At 30.3% G+C, this 22,303-nt stretch overlaps 1 protein-coding gene across 2 annotated transcripts in view; it reads left to right on the top strand.

Moving 5' to 3' along the window:
- The window catches only part of LOC111679747 (serine-rich adhesin for platelets), a 170,368-nt gene that overhangs the window by 33,898 nt on the left and 114,167 nt on the right, over positions 1-22,303 (top strand). For both annotated transcript variants that reach the window (XM_023441345.2, XM_046955327.1), the window contains exon 2: positions 17,638-17,955. The gene's annotated coding sequence lies outside the window, so the exon portion shown is untranslated. The remainder of the gene's footprint in view (positions 1-17,637; positions 17,956-22,303) is intronic.

Raw genomic sequence — 22,303 nt, 5'->3', positions numbered from 1 at the left:
ATCACTCTTTTACTCTAAACCAGACGTGTTAACAAAATAATTATGTAGTTTTTTTTTTTTATTTTGTTTCTTTCTGCTATTTGGACTTGAGTCTTCGTAATCATCTGTTACAGAAAATAAGGTGTTATTTGTTAATAAATGGTATTAATTGATTTTTTTCTTTAAAGACAACTTTATACATAAAAAAACAAATCAACACACTTTTTCACATCAATTGATTTGTTAACGAGTTTAAAGATGGTCCGTCCAACCGGCCGAACGACCGCTAGACGCATGGATAAAGTATTTTGAAAATGTTGTTGCATAAATATTTGGTATTTTTAACAAGTATTTATATACGAATATTGTACAATATCTAGTTGTTTAATAGCTGTAATTGGTTAAAATATCTAATAGTTGCAAGATATTTGTGACACTGACCGATTGAAATTTGTTTCTTTGTTGTCAATGGTTAAATTGTTAACGTCTTAAGAAAACTAACAATGTTAAATTGTTCGAAATGAAGTGCAAATCTATATTTGATGATAAACTTGTAATTGTTGTCATGTGCAGATTGTTATGTAAGAAATTTACTCCAATTTTTTGAGATAAAAAGAAATACGGACGATTGAAAACTGGAAACGGGTTAGTAATCGAAATGCTTAACGTTCTGCCTTGATGTCCTAATTTCATCGGGAGTTTTTCTTCCACTAGTGACGATCCACTACTTACTCGAATGATTTAAAAGAAGAACATTCAACTGGGAAATTTTGAACAAGGACTTTGAGAAATTACAGCCCTACAAGGATTTCTCATTCATGCCGATGTGTGACAACAGCACGAAATAGAAATTATCATATGGATAACATAACCTTACAATAGGGACCGACAGAAAGAAAAAAACCCTCAACTACAGTCGCGTTATAATTGTTATAATACGACAACTGTTGAAATGGCTTAAAACTTCTCTAAATTCGACCAAATAAATTCACTTCCATCTTTTACAAATATCCTTCACGGACAGGTGACTACCAAACGTTAATGAAACATGAATCAGTTGATATTTTATCAAGCTGTTCTAATTAAACCCTAAATCAATTGACCGTCCCGTCTGAGGGGCACCTCTATTCCCTGTGATTGCAATAGAACCAAGTATAAGGAAGATTCAGCAAGATAATATTATGGTTCTGCTGTCAATCTCAGAGTGAACTGCAGACAATCTATCACCGCATCTTTGCGTCCACTTTGCTCAAATTCATAAATTATCTTCCGATAATCTCTAGATGCTATCTGAAGCATCCATCAACAACATCCGAACTTATCACGAAAAAATTCTTTTCCGAGCATAAGTTTTTTAAGCAACCTTTATTTCCAGCAATTAAGATTTCAACAACAAACCCTTCGTGGATTCTTGAGGGACGTCAACCAACTTAAACATCCATCATTATACAACCTAACCCACAACTTATTCCAACTTATCCCGAAATATTAATTTTTCAACCACAAACTCTTCATGGACCCTGGACCTTAACTAAAAACTTTATTAAGTTCTAATGGCCCAACCAACTTACTTAATAACATACTATATTGTCAATGTCTCCAAGACTAGATTTTCACATTATTTTCACCCCAAATACAAAAACACCACCCTAACATGATCTGGGTGTCTGAAACGAACAGTTTCAGTAAGTTTTTTCTCTTGGAATACTGCGTCCCAACCAATACTTGATGAAAGACATTCCTTGTTGTATTGCAATCCCTGGTTAAGAAGGTGTTACCAGCACCTCTTCTCTGTCAGGACTATAAACTGGTGATCAATGTTATCATACGCCTTGGCTAGTCCATCAACGATTTAACTAGAACACTGCATAATCTGGTACAACGAGTGGCCATTTGCCCGCAGGACTTGGTCCGGCTAGTCAGTTGGTTGAGGTTAAACCCAAATTCGCGTGGATAGAATGTTGGTTTAAGGACTGATATATCCTTTGTGTCTGGATTTTCACTCCGGCGACGTTGCCATCTCAACACATTTCACTGGGTGCGTAGATTGACTGTCACAATCTACGCTGGCTTCCTAAACCCGTTGAGTATTTTGTACCGTTGGCGTAGTAGAGCCCCAGTATATTTTGGGGAATTTTCATTCCGTAAATCGTTTCTTATGGTATGAGAATGGAATTGATGTAAGTTGGTGAACGATCGTTAAAGTCTTATCTGCCCAACAGCAGACTATTACTGATTTAGTCTACCTCTTACTTCAGGGAAATTCTCTGGTGCTGTTGCCTTCTCAACTGGATGCATATTGTTTTATGCTACGCGACTTGTTTTAGACTTGCCTTGCAACTTCTGGCAATTAGTGGGTTTGAATTGATCAGTTTATAGTCTTAATTATAGATCAGTCTATAGTCTTGATTATAGATCAGTCTATAGTCTTGACTATCGATAAGTTTATAGCCTTTACTTTAGAACAGTCTATAGTATTGACTATTAAACAGTCTATAGTCTTGACTATAGATTAGTCTATATTCTTGACTATAGCTCAGTCTATAGTCTTGACTATAGCTCAGTCTATAGTCTTGACTATAGCTCAGTCTATAGTCTTGACTATAGATCAGTCTTTACTCTTGACTATAGCTCAGTCTATAGTCTTGGCTATAGCTCAGTCTATAGTCTTGGCTATAGCTCAGTCTATAGTCTTGGCTATAGCTCAGTCTATAGTCTTGACTATAGCTCAGTCTATAGTCTCGACTATAGCTCAGTCTATAGTCTTCAATATAGCTCAGTCTATAGTTGTGACTATAGCTCAGTCTATAGTCTTGACTATAGCTCAGTCTATAGTCTTGACTATAGCTCAGTCTATAGTCTTGACTATAGCTCAGTCTATAGTCTTGACTATAGCTCAGTCTATAGTCTTGCCTATAGCTCAGTCTATAGTCTTGACTATAGCTCAGTCTATAGTCTTGCCTATAGCTCAGTCTATAGTCTTGAATAATGGTTAGTATATAGTCTTGGTTATAGAGCAGTCTATATTCTTTCCCACATTGACTTTGGAAATTTATAGAAGTATTCAAGAGCGTATGGTAGGCCGTTCTTAAGTCTAGCCAGTGGATGAAAAAGACCACCGTAAAAAAGCCATCAAAGCAGGTGTTCACGTTAAACACTTAGACATTCTAGACACTAGTAGCGCCTTATTTCCTACGGTATTGCAATAACATTAAGGCATTGCAGGGCACTCGACGTGGACACTAAAGGGACCGCAACCAATAGCTGGTTACTTAACCTTAGTTACGACAATTGGTTTTTCACATCGGAACTATTCGTAGTTTAATAAAAAATGATAAAGGATTGTCAACTCAGCAAAACTGACTTTAAAAGTGTTGTAGCTGCAGATAATATAACGAGATATTTCAAGGAACGGCAAGGAGTCTAATAACTTCTCTAGATCATACTTCCGGGCCACACTAAGTTGAGGTCGGTTCACCAAGATAACATGACCCCGGGGGATCAAAAATAGCAGTTGCTTGGGTATTTTCATTAACAAGTTTGTTCTCTTTTTTGTCTTCTATCCAGCCGATTAAGACCGTAGATAATGTGCGACAATTTAGTCTCTTCATGTCGATCATTCATTTTTACGAGGACAGTAATACAGACTGTCGATAGTTTTAACGTGAGCACCTGCCGTGTCGGCCTAATCTCACGGTGGTCTTTTTCATCCACTGGGTAGACTTGAGAACGGTCTATCATCGCCCCTTTGTCTTCAATGAAGGCGCAGGTGGCAATTTTTGCACATTGGCTATGACCGGTACCATGCGCAAGTACTTTGCTGGAGTACTCGAGCTATCTAATCTCTTGCCAAAGTAGTCACGTTGTAAGACAACCACATTACTATGGCTCTGTTGAGTCGGCAACAGCACCTAGAGACGTAACCGGTGGACCGAAGCACGATCCATCAATAAGCCGTAGACATCGTTCTTACTCACAGTGACACGCTGTGGCAAGTCGAATATGAACAGAGTAAACTCTGAACATATCTGGACAAGGAAGGAAACTTAATCGGTATCTCTTGTATATGATATCTTTCATTCATAATCATTCAACCCAGCACACATCTCATTCATTCGACACATTCATAGAGAAAAACATACGACACATTCATTTAGGTATACGGGTGGATGAGTCCCGCATACCTCTACGTTCATTCTTTATCATATACAATTGATACCAACTCATTTCCAACGCTTAGTCCCACAGCACTCCTCTGTGGGGTATCTGTTGATTTTCGGCAACAGCACCGAACCTTATCCCGAAATATTGACTATTATCATGCATCAGTCTTTTAACCGCCACTTATTCTCTTCCCGCGAATTTGGGTTCAACCAACAGCCACTACGTGGATCCCGAAGGAACCTGAACCAACTGACCAGCCAGGACATAGTCCTGCGGGCAACTGGCCACCCGTAGTACCAGATTATGCGGTGCTCTGGTCAGACCTCTGGCAATCTATGCAAGGACTAAGCCAAGCAGTAGACTGAGACAACCAATTTTTCAATCCCGGTCAGATTGGAGGTATTGGACCCTCTTTATACCCCGGGATTGCAATAACACCAAGGCGGAGGTCTTCGCCAAGGTAACATGCCCCCTGGGGGAGGACAGTATTACAATTGTCGAGGCACTTAATGAAGTCGGGCATTTTCCTAATGTTCCAAATGATGGACTCTAGCAGTATCGAATGGATTTGAAATTAGCCGTTTAAGAAAATAAAACTTAGGTGCTAATACTGTATAATAACCGAATCTAAGATATCTGGCTCAGTTTCTTACTTTTCCTGGTCGTGTTTGAATTTGTTATAAAGAAATCGATTAATGCGACGTGTCGGGACAAAAGAGCTGAGCGACCCGCTGATACCAAGTCTGTATTGACTTCACTTGAAAAGTGATGGAAAAAATTACTGCCCAAAAAGGATACATTTTACTCCTTCAAAGACTGCCCGGCAATAACACGCGTCAAACAGACCAACAACATATACAAAACAACTTACTCTAAGTTACAACTAAATAACGTGTTTTATATGCATTTTTTCAACCATAAACTTTAAGTCCATTTAAACCGAAAATCTTTTTTTTTTTGGCCAAAACAAGAAGTGAAAAACATACAAACATACATTTCATAAATGCCAATAAACTATATTGTGTATGAGTGAGTGAATATTAATTTGGTTGTTTCGACATTTTTGGTTGTCACGTTTATTGCCTTTTTTTGTCAAACTCATGCCAACATGCTGTTAGAGAGCTGCTTTGTTCATTGTATGTATTTGGTAACCGGCATAAGAAAAACTACATACAAAATACAGGGGTATTGTGTATGACTCAATGCAAGCTTAAGGCTAGGGAAACCCTTTTATTCCTTTTATTGTATTTAGGTTCATAACAGTTGACTTCTGGTCAGAGACTTAAAAGAGTGATTTAAACAGTTAGAAAAGTATATTGAGAAGCTAATTAACTGTAAATTCTCCATTTGGTATCTTGATATACTGGTGCGATAATGTTTTCAGATTTCTGAAATATATGAAGATTTCATTCTTTCTCTTATTGACCAAAAATTATTTTGCATGTATAAAAACTGTTATAAAGCAAGGCAGGAAACAAACATACCTACTATAGCAATTCTATATTATAAGGGCTTAAAATAAAATCCTACTTTTAGTATTTTTGTTGTCAAGTTCTTTTACATATATAATTTACATAATTTGGTTTATTTAATATGTAAAGGATACTGGTTTCCCATTCAGTTTACCTTACTTACTGCCATACTGGCTCTCACACCTATTTCCTTTTTACAATTTTTTCCTTTGGTTCTTACTTTTTTCTCTATGTATTTAATCCGGAAGTCAATACTTTAGGTGAAAATTGCCAATTTGGTCTACAAAAAGAAGGTTTTTTAAAGAATGTTATTTATTGTTGTTGGAAGTCGGTTTGTCTGTCTTTATGTTTTATATTTTATTTATTTTTTCTTTCCTTTTAGGGTCATGATTCATTTTAAAGTATTTTTATTGTTGCTTAATGGAGCAGCAGCAACAGCAGACCATATGTATTAAAATTATTGTTGACCGTTTTTATTTAATTTTAAGGGGTTAAAGTTATTATTATTACCCGTATTATATGTTTAGTGAAAGTTTTTGAAGCTAAAACTTAATTTTATTTGTTTATTTTGATAAAGTAATATTCAATGATAATATTTATTTGTGCGAATCCAATTAGTTTAGAAAATAAGCAATTTCTTGTTATTCTAACTTTTTTAGTTTATATTCCAGATATAAATCACAACATTTCATCTTAAGAATAGATTGCTTAAAAAGAACGTTTGAACTGGTCAGTTGTCAAGAATAAATAAAATATAGAATAGCCTTTACTATAGAACAGTCTACAGACTTGACTATAAAACAGTCTATAGTCTTGACTAGAGATCTGCCTACAGTCTTGACTATAGAACAGCCTATAGCGTTGACTATAGAACCGTCTATAGTCTCAAGTATAGAAGAGTCTTTAGTCTTTACTAAAGGGTAATTTATAATATTGACAATAGAACAGTCTTGACTATAATTCAGTCTATAGTGCTGACTATAAATCAGTCTATAGTCCCAACTATAAATCAGTCTAAAGTCTTGACTACAGAAAAGTTTAAAGTCTTGACTATAGAAATGTCTATAGTCACAACTATATACCAGTCTAAATTCATGGAAATATACTAATTTATACTCTTGACATTAGACATTACTATAGAATAACCTTGACTGTAAAACAGTCTAAAGTCTTGACTGCTGATCTGTCTATAAGTTTATAGCATTGAGTATACAGTATATAGCCTTAACTATATAACATTCTATATTCTTGACTAAAGATCTGTCTATAGTCTTGACTATACATCTGTCTATAGTCTTGACTATAGATCTGTTTATATTCTTGACTATAGAGCTGTTTATAGTCTTGACTATAGATCTGTCTATAGGCTTGACTATAGATTTGTCTATAGTCTTGACTATAGATTTGTCAAGACTATAGACAGATAGTCTGTAGTCTTAACTATAGATTTGTCTGTAGTTTTGACTATAGATTTGTCTGTAGTCCTGACTATAGATTTGTCTGTAGTCTTGACTATAGATTTGTCTGTAGTGTTGACTATAGATTTGTCTGTAGTCTTGAATGTAGATCTGTCTATAGTCTTGACTATAGATCAGTCTATAGTCTTGACAATAGATTAGTCTATAATCTTGAATACAGTTCAGTCTGTAGTCGTGAATATAGATCAGTCTATAGTCTTGACTATAGATCAGTCTATAGTCTTGGCTATAGATCAATCTATAGTCTGGGCTATAGATCAGTCTATAGTCTTGAAAATAGATCAGTTTATAGTCTTGACTAAAGATCAGTCTGTAGTCTTGACTAAATATCAGTCCATAGTCTTGACTATAGATCAGACAATAATCTTGACTATAGATCAGACAATAGGCTTGATTATAGATCAGTCTAAAGTCTTGACTATAGATCAGCTATAGTCTTGACTATAGATCAGTCTATAGTCTTGACTATAAATCAGTCTATAGTCTTGACTATAGATCAGTCTATAGTCTTGACTATAGATCAGTCTATAGTCTTGACTATAGATCAGTCTATAGTCTTGACTATAGATCAGTCTATAGTCTTGACTTTAGATCAGTCTATAGTTTGACTATAGATCAGTCTATAGTTTTGACTATAGATCGGTCTATAGTCTTGACTATTGATCAGTCCATAGTCTTGACTATTGATCAGTCTATAGTCTAGGCTATAGATCAGTATATAGTATTGACTAGAGATCAGTCTATAGTCCTGAATATACATAAGTCTATAGTCTTGACTATAAATCAATCTATAGTCTTGACAATAAATCTGTCTATAATTTTGACTATAGATCAGTCTATAGTCTTGACTATAGATCAATCTATATTCTTGACTGTAGATCAGTATATAGTATTGACTATAGATCAGTCTATAGTCCTGAATATACATAAGTCTATAGTCTTGACTATAAATCAATCTATTGTCTTGACAATAAATCTGTCTATAATCTTGACTATAGATCAGTCTATAGTCTTGACTATAGATCAATCTATATTCTTGACTATTGATGCATCTATATTCTTGACTATTGATGCGTCTATAGTCTTGATAATGGATCAGTCTATAGTCTTTAGCCATGATTATAGTTCAGTCCATAGTCTTGACTGTAGAGCAGTCTATGACCTTAACAGTCTGGAATCTTGTCTATAGAACAGTCTACAATTTAGACTTGTCTTGACTATAGCATTGATCAATACATAGTGTCGACTAAAGACCAGCAATACCAGACTTTGCTCATTCAACAATAGTCAATTAAATAAATGTAAAATTACTTTTTTTATGTAATTTAAATTAACTTTCATTTTAAACTCGAAAAACAACAATAAACAATTATAAATTGTAATAGATAATTAAAAAGAAAAAAATTTCCACACGCTTGACTTAATTTTCCTCTGGATTAAATATTCTCTTAATTTAAAATCAATTTTAATAATAAACAATAGTATACCAATAACAAAAACGAATTGTTAATTCTAACAAATTACTTAAATGCTTTTTATAAAAAGTGAAATAAATATTTAAACAATTTGTATAGATTGCTTCTGATCAACAAACTAATGAAGCATTAAGTTTTAGGAATTTTTTTTTTGGTTTGTAAAATAAAAAACTTAATTTTATTAATGTTAAACTGCAAAAGTGGCATTTGACATTTGGTTTTTATTTTAGCAACAATGTAGGTTAAACAGTGGAGCAAGTGGTGAAAAAAAGCAGCAGCGATAGCTAAAAAATGTTCATATATGTTTAAAGATATGTAAGCCCAAAAAATTTTATTTAAATTAATATAAAACAAATTCCATAAACACCCTCATTATTACCGGTTTTATTTAAATTTTGCAGTAGTCCCACTGAAAAATTTAAATAAAACATGAGAGAGGTGTGGTTTGGACAAAAAAAAGAAAACAAATTGTTAAAAACACTTCATATTCTGGCAAACGAGTACAATAAATTTAATTAATTAATCACTAAATGTTAAAATCAGAACATGTTTAACAAAAGATTTCGAGTTGAAATAATTAATTTATCAAAAGTGTTTTTTTTTTTATTTTTTCTTTAATTCTACAAGTGGTCAATGTACCGAGTTATAGTAGATAAAGTGTTTGAGTTTTTAATATTTATTAATAATTCTTTATTTTAATTTATTTATAAATATGTTTTCTTTACTAGAATGTGAATATAATCAACATTTTTATCGTTGTTGAGGAAGTAGTCCAATTGTTATACTAGGTCGGTTTTATTTTAAATAAATTATTTTTGTTAAAATATATGTGAAATTTTGTTTATTTTTAATAATGCTCGCAGATCTTGTTTTCTTATATGATCTAACATGTTTCAAATTTCTATTGATCAGAAATGTTTTAGATAACTAAAACGAAGTACTTCCAAAAAAAAAACAATATTTATCACCATTTCAAAAGTAACACTAAGTGATTTTTTTACCTTCTGTTGAAGTGATGTTTATTGACTTCCAAAGAAGCGAAAATTAATAAAATTTTTAGACAATTCGCTAAAAATTTCGCAAAAAAAAGAACATAAAAATTACTTCCTGAGAATGACTTCCGATGTGGTGAATTTGGAAACAATTAAAAATCACATCCCTTCTATGACAAGCCAGTGTTAAAATCATCATTTCTTCAGGTCTTTATCAGTACTTCCATGGAGTAAATTCTACTTCTTTTTCGCATCTTTGGAAGTCCTTCTTTTGTTGGAAGTTTATGTGTCAATAAAATGGGTTAAACGGTTGCTTTTGATATTCCTCGACAGAATGTGCAATAGTGCACATCTACTCAAACTATGATATTCTAAATACCGCTAGCCAAATTTTTCAAATGTCAAAAGAAGCATTCTAGTCTCTTGGTTTTTTAAAATACACAACTTTTGCCCTACCGTAAATTCAATAAAACTCTCTTGTTTAGAACCAAAAGCTTCGAAGTCAATTTTAGGGTCGTATTTTTAAAATTTTCTCGATATTTAATAAAAAGGTGTTCCTTTGAGACTTGTTTTTCCACAAGGACACGTTCATTTGTGGGCGTTTGATAAATGAATATATCTTCGCCATTGAGCGAAGCTGAGCGATCCTAAGCAGTAATCGGACAATTGCTTTATACATATGTATGTACATTACTAAGTTTATTTGTCCATTATCTAAAGGCTACAGATTAGAGCTTTAAAGTTGATAAGAGTTGATCTGATTGCAGCGTAGGAAAGGCTTAATTCATCTGGAAGTAAGTGAACAGGAACATGAATCAACAATATGATTATATAACACGGACTTTGATAAGATTGCTTCTTTACAGACGGTTCTAAAGTTAACTGTGGTGTTGATTTTGGTGTCTTCTATTGAGAAGCTGTCTTCCCAATACTGTATATTCCCAGACTGAAATTTTTGCAATATCAGCCTGTAGGATACTATATGATCTTAAAATTCGTGGCAACATAGAAATTTTTGACTAAACTCTTATGCTACCACTTATCTATTAATCAGACAATGCAAGAATGTTCTATTAAGGTTGGATAGCCGGTCAGGCTTGACCTTTGTTTGGGTTCCTGCACATAGGCACGGTATAACTAGAAATAGGCGGGATATATAGAGTCTGCTAGCGGTTATAATACGACTCTGGTGCTAGGCGAGTCGGCTTGGGTTTTCCTTCAATGAATATTTTCAAAGTTGCTAAGTTTAGGAAAAGTAAGAAACGGTCTTCCATTTTATCTGTGAATGCCTTGCTTAAGTCATTTAAAAATAGTTTTCTTCTCGATTTCTTTATATCTAATTCATTGATGTGATGACTGAGTTTAAACATAATGACATAATGACTAGTGAAGTGATCCTGTCAAAATGGAGTTTTATGTGATTTTAATATTCGTGGCAACATAGTAATTTTTGTTGATCACTTCATTCACTAAACTTTTAGTCGGACAAAGCATAAAAGATCTATCCAGGCCGTAAACTACCACGATTATCAACCAGAACTTTGAAGGCATGAGCTGTTGCTGATAAATTCCCTGGTGATAGCTTCAAATGTCGTGCAGTGTGTTAACTATTCGAGGATAGTTTTGACTGACGGACAGTACGATTATCTTTGTTTCTCATGCTTTTTAAGGCTCGGTTATATGCTGCTCACAGATATCTTCAACTTCATTTAGGGTTTAGAACCGCGGTGTATCCGTGACTAGCAGTTTGTAGTGTAAGTAATCTGTACTTCGTTTCACCTTGTTCCTCTCTCTCTCTGCTTGTTCAATGATTGCCGGCAGAATGTTGGCGATCAAGGTTAATGGTTGGGAATTAAAATGTCTGCAAGTTGATCGTGATACTGTCATCAATCGATCGACAACAATTTACTAAATTCCTACTGTCCCTTTATTCCCCCCGGGGGCATGTTACCTTGGTGAAAGCTACACCTTGGTGTTATTGCAATATCCCGGGGAAAAGAGGTGCTACCAATACCTCTAGTCTGCCGGGACTATAAACTGGTGATGATCAGATGTATCCTCGGCCTTTCCGTGGAATGATCTGGCATGGGGTCTAACCAGAGTACCATTTAATCTGGCACTACGGGTGGCCGGTTGCCCGCAGGACCTAGTCCTGGCCGGTCAATTGGTTGAGGTTCCTTCGGGATCCACGTAGTGGCTGTGGTTGAAACCCAAATCGCGGGGAGAGAATGTTGGTTTAAGGACTGATATATCCTATACCTAATGGGTTGGATAATTCTCTCTTCGAACAGGTCTGTGTACGAAGCAGCATATGCCGGATTCCTAAACCCGATCGGTATTTCTCACCGGTCGTGTAGTGGGACGCCGGTATATGCTGGGGAATTGTCAGGTTAGTGTTCAATGGTTGCCTGTCATCCCGTAGAGCGATCTTTATGATCATGGGAATGGAACTGATGCTGAAATTGGTGAAAGATCGGGAAAGTCTCCATATATTGGAGATTAGTACTGATTTAGTATGCCTTTTTACGCTTCGGGGAAGTTCTTCGGTGCTGTTGCCATCTCAACAGGACATATTGATACATGCTACGCGACTAATTTGTCGGGGAAATTATTGGAATCAATTGACTTTGGAAATTCCTATTTCCTTTGTGCATTGATCGGTTCATAAAAGAGGGATCCTGATCCATTTTGTTGGGTATTTCGGACTACCAAATATGTCTCTAGGTGCTGTTGCCAAACCAACAGAGCCATCTCAGTAGTGTGGTTGCGCGGGCTTAAAGAGGTTAAGGAATGCACTGGAGTGGGTCATTAGATGATGGGGATTGCATTTTGAATAATGCAATCTTTCATGACATCATAAGGGTGGTCACCTTCCGGTTTACCGGAGGATTGATTTCACATGATGTTGGGACTCGTCACCCCCTTCTATTGACTTTAGACCAGTGATTGCTTTTTCCTTGTCGGGGTTTGCATTGGGATTGAACCCATGCTGCCTGTCATTCCGCAACGGGGCTACTATGGCAAGAGATTAGATAGCTCGAGTACTTCAACAAAGTACTTGTACATGGACCGGCACAGCCATGTACAAAAATTGCTACCTGAGTTCTTCATTGAAGAATTCAGGGGTGCGGGTAGACCGTCTCTAGTCTATCCTGTGGGTGAAAAAGACCACCGTGAAATTAGGCCGTCAAGGCAGGTGTTCACGTTAAACTCTCGACTTCATTGTCCCTTTATTCTCTAGGGTACTGATTCGTGATGTTTGCTGCTCTGAATTTGAATGTTCACTCTCTAAAGGGAATCACAATGGACCTTGTTGTTATTTTCCCTTGTTGTTATTTTCCGCTAACAACTGGTGGATCGAATACTCTCACTTTATAAATTTTATATTTCTTTTGTTAATAATAAAATTTGCAACGGATATAACTGAACACTACGCTAAAATCAATTAATCACTGAACTATTGCTTCAACAATTATTACTTTCATTAAATGTAACACAAAATTTTGTTATTTTTACAACATAATTAATATATAAACTTTAATTTTATAACTGTTTTGTATGAGATTTCGTCATTTAATAGTTGAAAATTTTATACTTAACTTAATTACTCTTTTAGTAAATTTATAAATATTTTTTTTAATTTACACTCCAACACCATTATGTTAGCTATTGCCTAAAATAATATTGAATTTTTATATTTTTAGTTGTTTTTTTGTTTTAAATACTTTGAACACATAATTAATAAGTTTTGCTCTAATTAATTTAAATTTACTTGTATACCCTACAGTATATTAAACAAGTATACGTCTACTCTACTCTAAATAAGTTAACTGGTTTATTTATTGATTAATTAAAATTGCTTAAGTTTAATGAGTTTAAGTTTTGTTTGGAGTTTAGCTAAGTTTTTGTACATTAAACTTAATAATGTTTGCTCTAATAAACAAATCAAAAGCTTTTTATTTTTGTTTTATAGTTTTAGAATTAAAAAAAAGCGAAATAAAATCATAAAAATTGGAATTAATTTAATAGAGTTTAATATTTTAAGCATTAAGAGTAAATTTAAATAAATTTTATATGGCAACAGTAGGGTGTTTGTCAGTTTGTTATAGTGGACTTTTAAAGTGTTTAAAGTAAAGCTTTTAATGTTACAATGTTTCTTCTTTTTAAATGTTTTATGTTTTTTCATTGTTGCTTTTTCTTCTTCATCATCTTCTTATTTGGCAGTCATTATCATAAATTTATTTAATTACTATAATTAAATTTAAATATTAATTAAAATTAACATTCAACAACCAAATACAAGATACTTAGTTTTTAATACATTCAAACTTACACTCCATCATTTAAATTTTCTTTGTGTTTTTAAGCTTTAAAGCAGTTCTGGGAAATTTTGCAAATTTTATGTACATGTGCAAGGCAAATTATATTAACACAAAGCTAATAATTTTGTTTTTGTTATCATTTCTTTAAAACCAAAAACACTTACATAAAATTTTCAAAAAAAACTGTCCTTTATTGCTTTTAATCTATGACTCTTAGAGTGTAATAAACATTTCTTTCATTCATCATCATTTAGTCAAACTTAAACCAAACTATTCATGGTTTATATAAACTGCAATGAACAATTTGGTTTTTAATATTTTTCTGTAATATTTATGTATTTCACTGCAAATTTATCTTCTTTTTTTACGCTAAACATTTCTACTTATATCACTGTCAAAATCTTGGAATTGCTTTAAATTACGGTCATTAGATTGCTTATACATATACTTAGCTTTTGCAAACTTTCAAGTAAAAAATATTATTTATTAGATTTGCAACTTTTTTTCACACATTTTTTTTGCAAGCTTAAACTCATTGCAAATTCATTCATTACAAATCCTCATTCATTCTTAAATTCGTAAATAAGAATGAGTAACAGTTAATCGCTATTTAACGGTTTTAATTGATTGTTGGTCGTTTTTTATATAACAGAATAAAAACTCATAAAAATGTTACTTTTAATTGAATTTAATGCAATAAATTTTTAAAGATTTAAAGATATTTTATTTGTGGCATGGCTAATAATTGTTACTAGGGTTTCTATGCCTAAAAAAGGGGAAATATTTTAAAATTTGTACAGGAAATTTTTTTTTAAGATTTTTGTGAAAATCTTTTTTTATGCTTTTTATGAAAAGCTTTTTAAAACCGATTTTTTAAGCTTTTATCAAGCTTTTTAAGATAAAGCTTTTATCAAGCTTTTTAAGAAAAAGCTTTTATCAAGCTTTTTAAGAAAAAGCTTTTATCAAGCTTTTTAAGAAAAAGCTTTTATCAAGCTTTTTAAGAAAAAGCTTGTATCAAGCTTTTCAAGAAAAAGCTTTTATCAAGCTTTTTAAGAAATAGCTTTTATGAAGCTTTTTAAGAAAAAGCTTTTATCAAGCTTTTTAAGATAAAGCTTTTTAAGAAAAAGCTTTTATCAAGCTTTTTAAGAAAAGCTTTTATCAAGCTTTTTAGGAAAAAGCTTTTATCAAGCTTTTTAAGAAAAAGCTATTCTCATGCTTTTTAAGAAAAAGCTTTTATCAAGCTTTTTAAGATAAAGCTTTCATCAAGCTTTTTAAGAAAAAGCTTTTATCAAGCTTTTTAAGAAAAAGCTTTTATCAAGCTTTTTAAGAAAAAGCTTTTATTAAGCTTTTTAAGAAAAAGCTTTTATCAAGCTTTTTAAGAAAACGTTTTTATTAAGCTTTCTAGGAAAACCTTTTATCAAGCTTTTTAAGAAAAAGTTTTTATTAAGCTTTTTTGGAAAAGCTTTTATCAAGCTTTTCAGGAAAAGCTATTCCCATGCTGTTTAAGAAAAAGCTTGATAAAAGCTTTTTAAGAAAAAGCTTTTATCAAGCTTTTTAAGATAAAGCTTTTTAAGAAAAAGCTTTTATCAAGCTTTTTAAGAAAAAGCTTTTATCAAGCTTTTTAAGAAAAAGCTTTTATCAAGCTTTTTAGGAAAAAGCTTTTATCAAGCTTTTCAGGAAAAGCTATTCTCATGCTTTTTAAGAAAAAGCTTTTATCAAGCTTTCATCAAGCTTTTTAAGAAAAAGCTTTTATCAAGCTTTTTAAGAAAAAGCTTTTATCAAGCTTTTTAAGAAAAAGCTTTTATCAAGCTTTTTAAGAAAAAGCTTTTATTAAGATTTTTAAGAAAAAGCTTTTACCAAGCTTTTTAAGAAAAAGTCTTTATTAAGCTTTCTAGGAAAACCTTTTATCAAGCTTTTTGAGAAAAAGTTTTTATTAAGCTTTTTTGGAAAAGCTTTTATCAAGCTTTTCAGGAAAAGCTATTCCCATGCTGTTTAAGAAAAAGCATTTGTTATGGTTTTCCTTAGAAAAAGATTTGATCAATTCTAATAAAAGCTTTTATCAAGCTTTTTAAGATTGCGTTTTTTATGACATTTATGTAAAAGCTTTTCCATTTTCTTAAAAGGCATTTTTAATAAAAAAAGCTATGCAAAGCTTTTTATGTGGTTTTGTTTCTTAATACCAATCTTTCCAAGAAAAAATGTTTGTTTTTAAGATTTTTTAACCGTTTTTTTAAAGAAAGCTTTTTACAGAATTTTGTATTGAGTTTTAAATAAGCTTTTCTAAATTTGTTTAAGAAAACCTTTTTCATAAAGCACTTTATTATAATTTTTTCTTAAGTTTTTTTTTTTATTTTTAAAACGTTTTTTGAAAAAGCAGTTTATTAAAAACATATTTTGTTTAACTTTCTCAATGCTTTTTGCAAAAGGAGAGTATTTTTTCCTAATTTTTTTATAAACAAGTTGTATTAAATAACTTTATACATATAAAAAGTTTTAATGGAACGCTAAAAAGCTCTTCTTAAACTGTTTATGAAAAATGTTTCCAAAGTTTGTTTAGTTTTTTAAACGTTTTTTGTAAAGAGGGAGCATTTTTTCTGAATTTTTTTAAACAAGTTTTTATAAAGCTTTTTATAAAAGCTTTTTATCAAAATACTTTCCTATAGCTTACTGTCAAAAAGACTACATAAACCTTTCTATCAAAAAGTTTTCCTTCAGCATTCTATTAAAACATTTTTAAGTTTTTTTCACGATTTATTGAAGATCTCTATGAATAGAGGATTTCTATTTTTTTTTTTTTTGTTAAAAATTTTTCTACTATTTTTATAGAAAATTTTACTCAAGATTTTATGATAAATTATTCTGAAACAATACATTAAATAAAAACCTTTTCCGGAGCATATTATAACAAGTTTCTTAAGCTTTCTATAAACAAGTTTCCTTAAGCTTTCATAAAGCATCGATTAACCTCTCTATTAAACAAGTTTTCATAAAGCTTTCTATTAAAAAAACTTTCTTAAAGCTTAAAGTTTTTCTAATTAAGTTATTAAACATTTTTCTAATGTTTTATGAGAATACTTTCTAAAGTTTTTAATGATAAGCTTTTTTAAACATTAGATAAAAAAAGCATATCTGCAGCTTATTATTTTTCTAAAGATTTCTATAAAAAAAAACCTTTCTATCAAGATACTTTCCTTAAACTTTCTATAAGAATGCTGTTCTAAAGATATCTATCAAAATTCTTTACTTAAGCTTCTAGTAAAATACCGTCTTACAGCTTTCCTAAAGAGTTTTGTTAAAAAAATTTTCAAAAAAAGCTCTTCTAGTACTTTTTAATACAAAGAATCTCTAAAGCTCTTTCGTTTTTTTCTAGAACTCTTATTTTTTGTTTATAAAACATATGATGAGTAGCTTTTACGAAACATTTTATGGAAAAGCTTTACGTAAGATCTTTCAGGTTTCTATGTATGTATGAGTTTCGATTGATCTAGTCCCAGTCAGAAATCTTAAATACTTTTTTAAATTTAACTTTTAAAAATATGTTTGAAGATTAATCTTTCAAATCGATTGATGTGACTGCAATATATAATTGGTTCAAAATCGTATATAAACACTGAACGAAAGAAAATTAATTAATTTAAAGCTGGATAGTAGTAATATTGCCGGACTTGTATTATAAGTTAATTTATAAAAAATTACATCACTATTTTACAAAAATGTTTTATTAATTATTTCTCTGTTTCTCTCTCTCTTTTCAGTTTTCAAAATAAACCATGTAAATTTTGTTCAGTGCAAAATCGTTTTGAAAGCCCTCAAATTAATTTGAACGAAATCAACAAATTGAGAAAAAAAAAAACAAAAAATAATTTTCACTTAAATTTCATATAATTTCTTTATGTTATTTATGCGAGTTTTTGCGGTAAACAAAAAATATCAATTTTTGTTTATTGAAAAAACAAAATTGATATTAAACCCAAATACATGCTTCAGTTAAGTTGAGTTTAACTTTAGCAGCTGCAACTTTAACTACAAAACTCAAACTAAATTTGCAGAGCGAAAAAGTAAAAACTTTAAAGGTAAGTTACAAAAAAAAAAATATTTAAAATACTAAAAGAAATTCAAAACAAATACAGTTAGTTATTTGTACTAAAATACACAAATGCAATAATTAACTAGTAAGAAAATTTAACAAAAAAATTTTAAGCAAAAAATTAAAAAAATTGCTAAACAAGCAACAATTTCAAACGAAATGTAACGAAGGAACTGCAGAAAAAAAGACGGCCATTCAACACACAATAAACATTAAAAATTATCAAATTGAACACTCACAAAAAAATGTTAATTGAAAAATTGCATTTAAATGCAAAGTAATAAAACAAAATTAAAAAATAGCAAATCGCCATAAATTTAGGTCAAATGCGGAATATAATACACAAAGCAGAAGACGACGAGATAAAAGGGGGAATTAAAAGAAAAATAATTTTACTGGGAAGCACTAAAGTTTATTGAACTACAAAATGAAATAGTTAAATTGAAAAAAAAAAAAAAATAAAAGAAAAAGAAATTTAATACAAAAACACATGGTCTTTGCACCAAGAATAAGAGAATAAGAAGATGAATGGTCAAGCTTAAAGTGTTAAAACCGTATAAAAATAAATTAAATTTTATGTTGAAAATATCAACAACAAAAGTCCATAGTTAATACTAATTTAGAATTATTTTTTTTTTTGCACACCGGGGGAACTCAAGAATTATTACACTTTATTAACATGGTGAAAAGCTTAAATATCCATTTGACCTCTTTTGGTTATCGTTTAAATTTCATCAGTGGAAATGTTGCAAAATTCCAGTGGAAACAAATAGTACTGATGCTTTTTGAGAACAGTGTCCAAATTTTAAGTTTATTGTTAAGTCTAAGATATTGCAGTATACTTAGGTTAATGGCAGATATTAAATAAAGTCTTTTAAAATAAAGCTTTTCTAAAGCATTTTATAATAAAACTTTTCCAATGATTTTCATGATAAAGCTTTTTATGAAAAATATTTTCTAAAGCATTTTGTGATATAGCTTTTTCATGATTTTTATAATGAAGTTGTTTTTAAGCTTTTTATGATAAAGCTTTTAATGTAAAATATTTTCTAAAGCTTTTTATAATAAAGTATCCCTTAAACATTTAATAATAAAGCTTTTATGATTAAGCTATTAAAAAAAAAAGCTTTTTTTCAAGCTTTTTATGATAGAACTTTTAATGTAAAACATTTTCTAAAGCTTTTTATCATAAAGTATTCTTAAACGATTTTATAATAAAGCCTTTATGATAAAGCATTTCTAAAGCTTTCCTAAAACATTTCTGGAGCTTTTCTTAAGCATTCTTAGTAAAGTAGTACTTAAGTTTATTTTTATTTATTTATAAAACTTTATAACGCTATTCATAATATGCATTTTAAAAGCTTTTTATGGAAAAGATTTTTTGAAGTTTTCTATGATAAAGTTTTTTTACAGATTTTTATCGAAAATATTTTCTGAAGCTTTTTATGATAAATATTTTCTTTGTAAAGCTTTTATGATAAAGCATTGTTAAAGATTCAATGATAAAGTATTCATAAAGCATTTCTTAAACAATTCTAAAGCTTTTCTAATAACTTTTATGATAAAGCTTTTTTAGGAATTTATATTTTGTGGAAAAGAGTTTATAAAGCTTTATAAAGCTTTTCATTAAATATAGTTTTTAAGCTTTTTATGGAAAAAATGTTTATCTTTTTATGATAAAGCAGTTTTAAAGCTTTTTATAAATAAATAAAATTATATATGAAGCTTTTTGTATAAAAGATTTTCTAAAACTTTTTATAATAAAGATTTTATGATAAAGTTTTCTTCTACTCTAATGACTTTTATGATAAAGCTTTTTTAGAAAAGTAGTACTTAAGTTATTTTTTATGGAAAAGAATTTATAAAACTTTATAAAGCTACTCATAATATCCTGTTATAAAGCTTTTTATGTAAAAGATTTTCTAAAGCATTTTATAATAAAGCTTTTATGATAAAGCATTCTTAAAGCTTAAATGATAAAGTATTCATAAAGTTTTTTTAAAGACATTTATTCAGCTTTTCTAATGACTTTTATAGAACTTTTTTGGCAAAGTAGTACCAAAGTTGTGTTTTATGGAAAAGATATTATAAAACTTTGTAAAGCCTTTCATCATATGCCGTTTTAAAGCCTTTTATTGAAACGATGTTTTAAAGATTTTCCAAAGTTTATAGAAATCTTTCAAAAACATTTGGAATATTTGTAAGGTATTAAATAGCAAACATTTGTGAGGCAGTTCTAAAACTTTTTTCATGAAAAGGCTTTTCTTAAGCATTTTATAACAGTTCTTTCTATAAAAATGTTTTTCTGTTTCTGTAACTGCATCTTTGAAAGAAGATATTAATAAAGAAGCATTCTAAACGGAGGTATAGGATCGTCCTTGTGGACTAAGAAGTGTCATGGTTTGAATATATTTTGGTGGTTTAAGAATATATTTTATATATTTTCCAAAACCATTTCATTTCCTTCTTTAGATTTAATAATGCTGACAAGTCATCAAATATACGTTTTCCTAAAAATTCAGATCGATAGTCTGCTAAAGCAGGCCAGTGGCTGAGAAGATGTTTAACAGATTCTTCTTCGTCCTGACAGCTTCCACAGAAGTCGTTTTAGTATTACTGTTCTGTTATTAAGAGGGAGACATGATGGATGGAGACATTTTGAGGGATTTTCAGGGAATTCGACCCAAGAGATTTTCAGTTTCATTCCAAAGTTTACATGAACGTACAATGAACCGATAAACTGAATTTATAAAACTCGGTCCTGCTACTTTAATATTTATTGGTTATAAAGAATTTCTTGATCAGAATATTAGTCTCAGATCCCGTTTACGAAATATTTAGACCTTGAAATATTATGAACTTATTTAAAACTGAACATAATGCTAAACATTAGGAACCATGAACTACATTGTTTACAATTAATTCTTACAAATTATGGTTAAAAGTAATGAAAAAATTGTTTGAATTTTCCTTTAGTCGCAGTGTGGGAATTTGTTTTTTTCTAATCTGATTCAATTTCAAACATTTTGAAATAATTCAATTTCAAGTAATTTAAAATTGTTTTATTGCAGTTTTATTAAAATTGTTTTTTTTTGCTTTAAATTGATTCAAAATGATTACTTTTGACCTTCAATTTGTTTAGAGAATTTTTCTGTTGTCTTGTAGCTTTGCACAATCATAATAAAAATAATAAAAAATATTTATGTTACACAAAATACATATTCTTGTAATATAGAAACAATATAAATTATTAAATATTTATTTTGACTTTCAAGACACGAAAACAACAATAATAGAGCAATAGAATATGTATTGTTTAAAATTTTATTAAAAATCTATAGAACATTCTCAAATATTTTGTAACTGAACTAATTTGCAATTCAATTTAAATTCGAAATTTGTTTATATTTCTCAATCGTCAAATATTTACTTTACGTAAAATATTTTTATAGAAATTTTGTTTATTTTGTTTTGTGTGTGTTTTTTTTTGTTGTTCTTTAAATCTATCAAATAAATGCAAGATAAAGACTTTTACATGACCTTCGTTTAAATGGATTTTAAGGTTTTGAAATAATATGTTTTAGATTTCGAACTAATGTAGAGAAGAAATAAAATAAATACAAAAGGAATAAAAGGTAATTATTTGTTTAACATATGGACATGATAGAGAAGTCTTTGGTAGCTGTTGTCTTTAGGAAAAGTTTTCTAACAATTATATGTTTGTATATTAGGGTGGCCCCAATTTGAAAATTGCCGATATTGTCCTTTTACATTGTTTTTTATTAAACCTTTAAAAATGAGATTTGTATCTTTTTACAATTACAAGTAATTGTTGTTGACAAAACATTAATTACAATTACAAGTAATTGTAATTGGTTATTCCTCAATTATACATTACAAGTAATTGTAACAGTTCATAACATGCACAATCACTATTACATGTAATGTATAATTGAGTAATTACTTGTAAGTGAAGTTTTTCGAAATACAATTACTTGTAATTAAAAAATTATGAAAAACAAATTGCAATTACTTGTAATTTTAATAAAAGTACTTTTAGTTGTAATTTTGGCATCAATAATTACATATTACTTGTAATTATAAAGATTAAATTCACAATTACAAGTAATTGATTTCAATCATAATTACTAGTAATAGAATTCAACTATAAGTACTTGTAATTGGCAAAACTTCAATTACAAACACAAGTATTTGTGATGAGCAAAACTTAGATAGATGGATAGATAGATAGATAGATAGATAGATAGATAGATAGATAGATAGATAGATAGATAGATAGATAGATAGATAGATAGATAGATAGATAGATAGAT

The sequence above is a fragment of the Lucilia cuprina genome, chromosome 6, assembly GCF_022045245.1.
Source record: "Lucilia cuprina isolate Lc7/37 chromosome 6, ASM2204524v1, whole genome shotgun sequence".
NCBI classification, from domain to species: Eukaryota; Metazoa; Arthropoda; class Insecta; order Diptera; family Calliphoridae; genus Lucilia; species Lucilia cuprina.
This window is presented reverse-complemented; position numbering and strand designations above follow the sequence as displayed.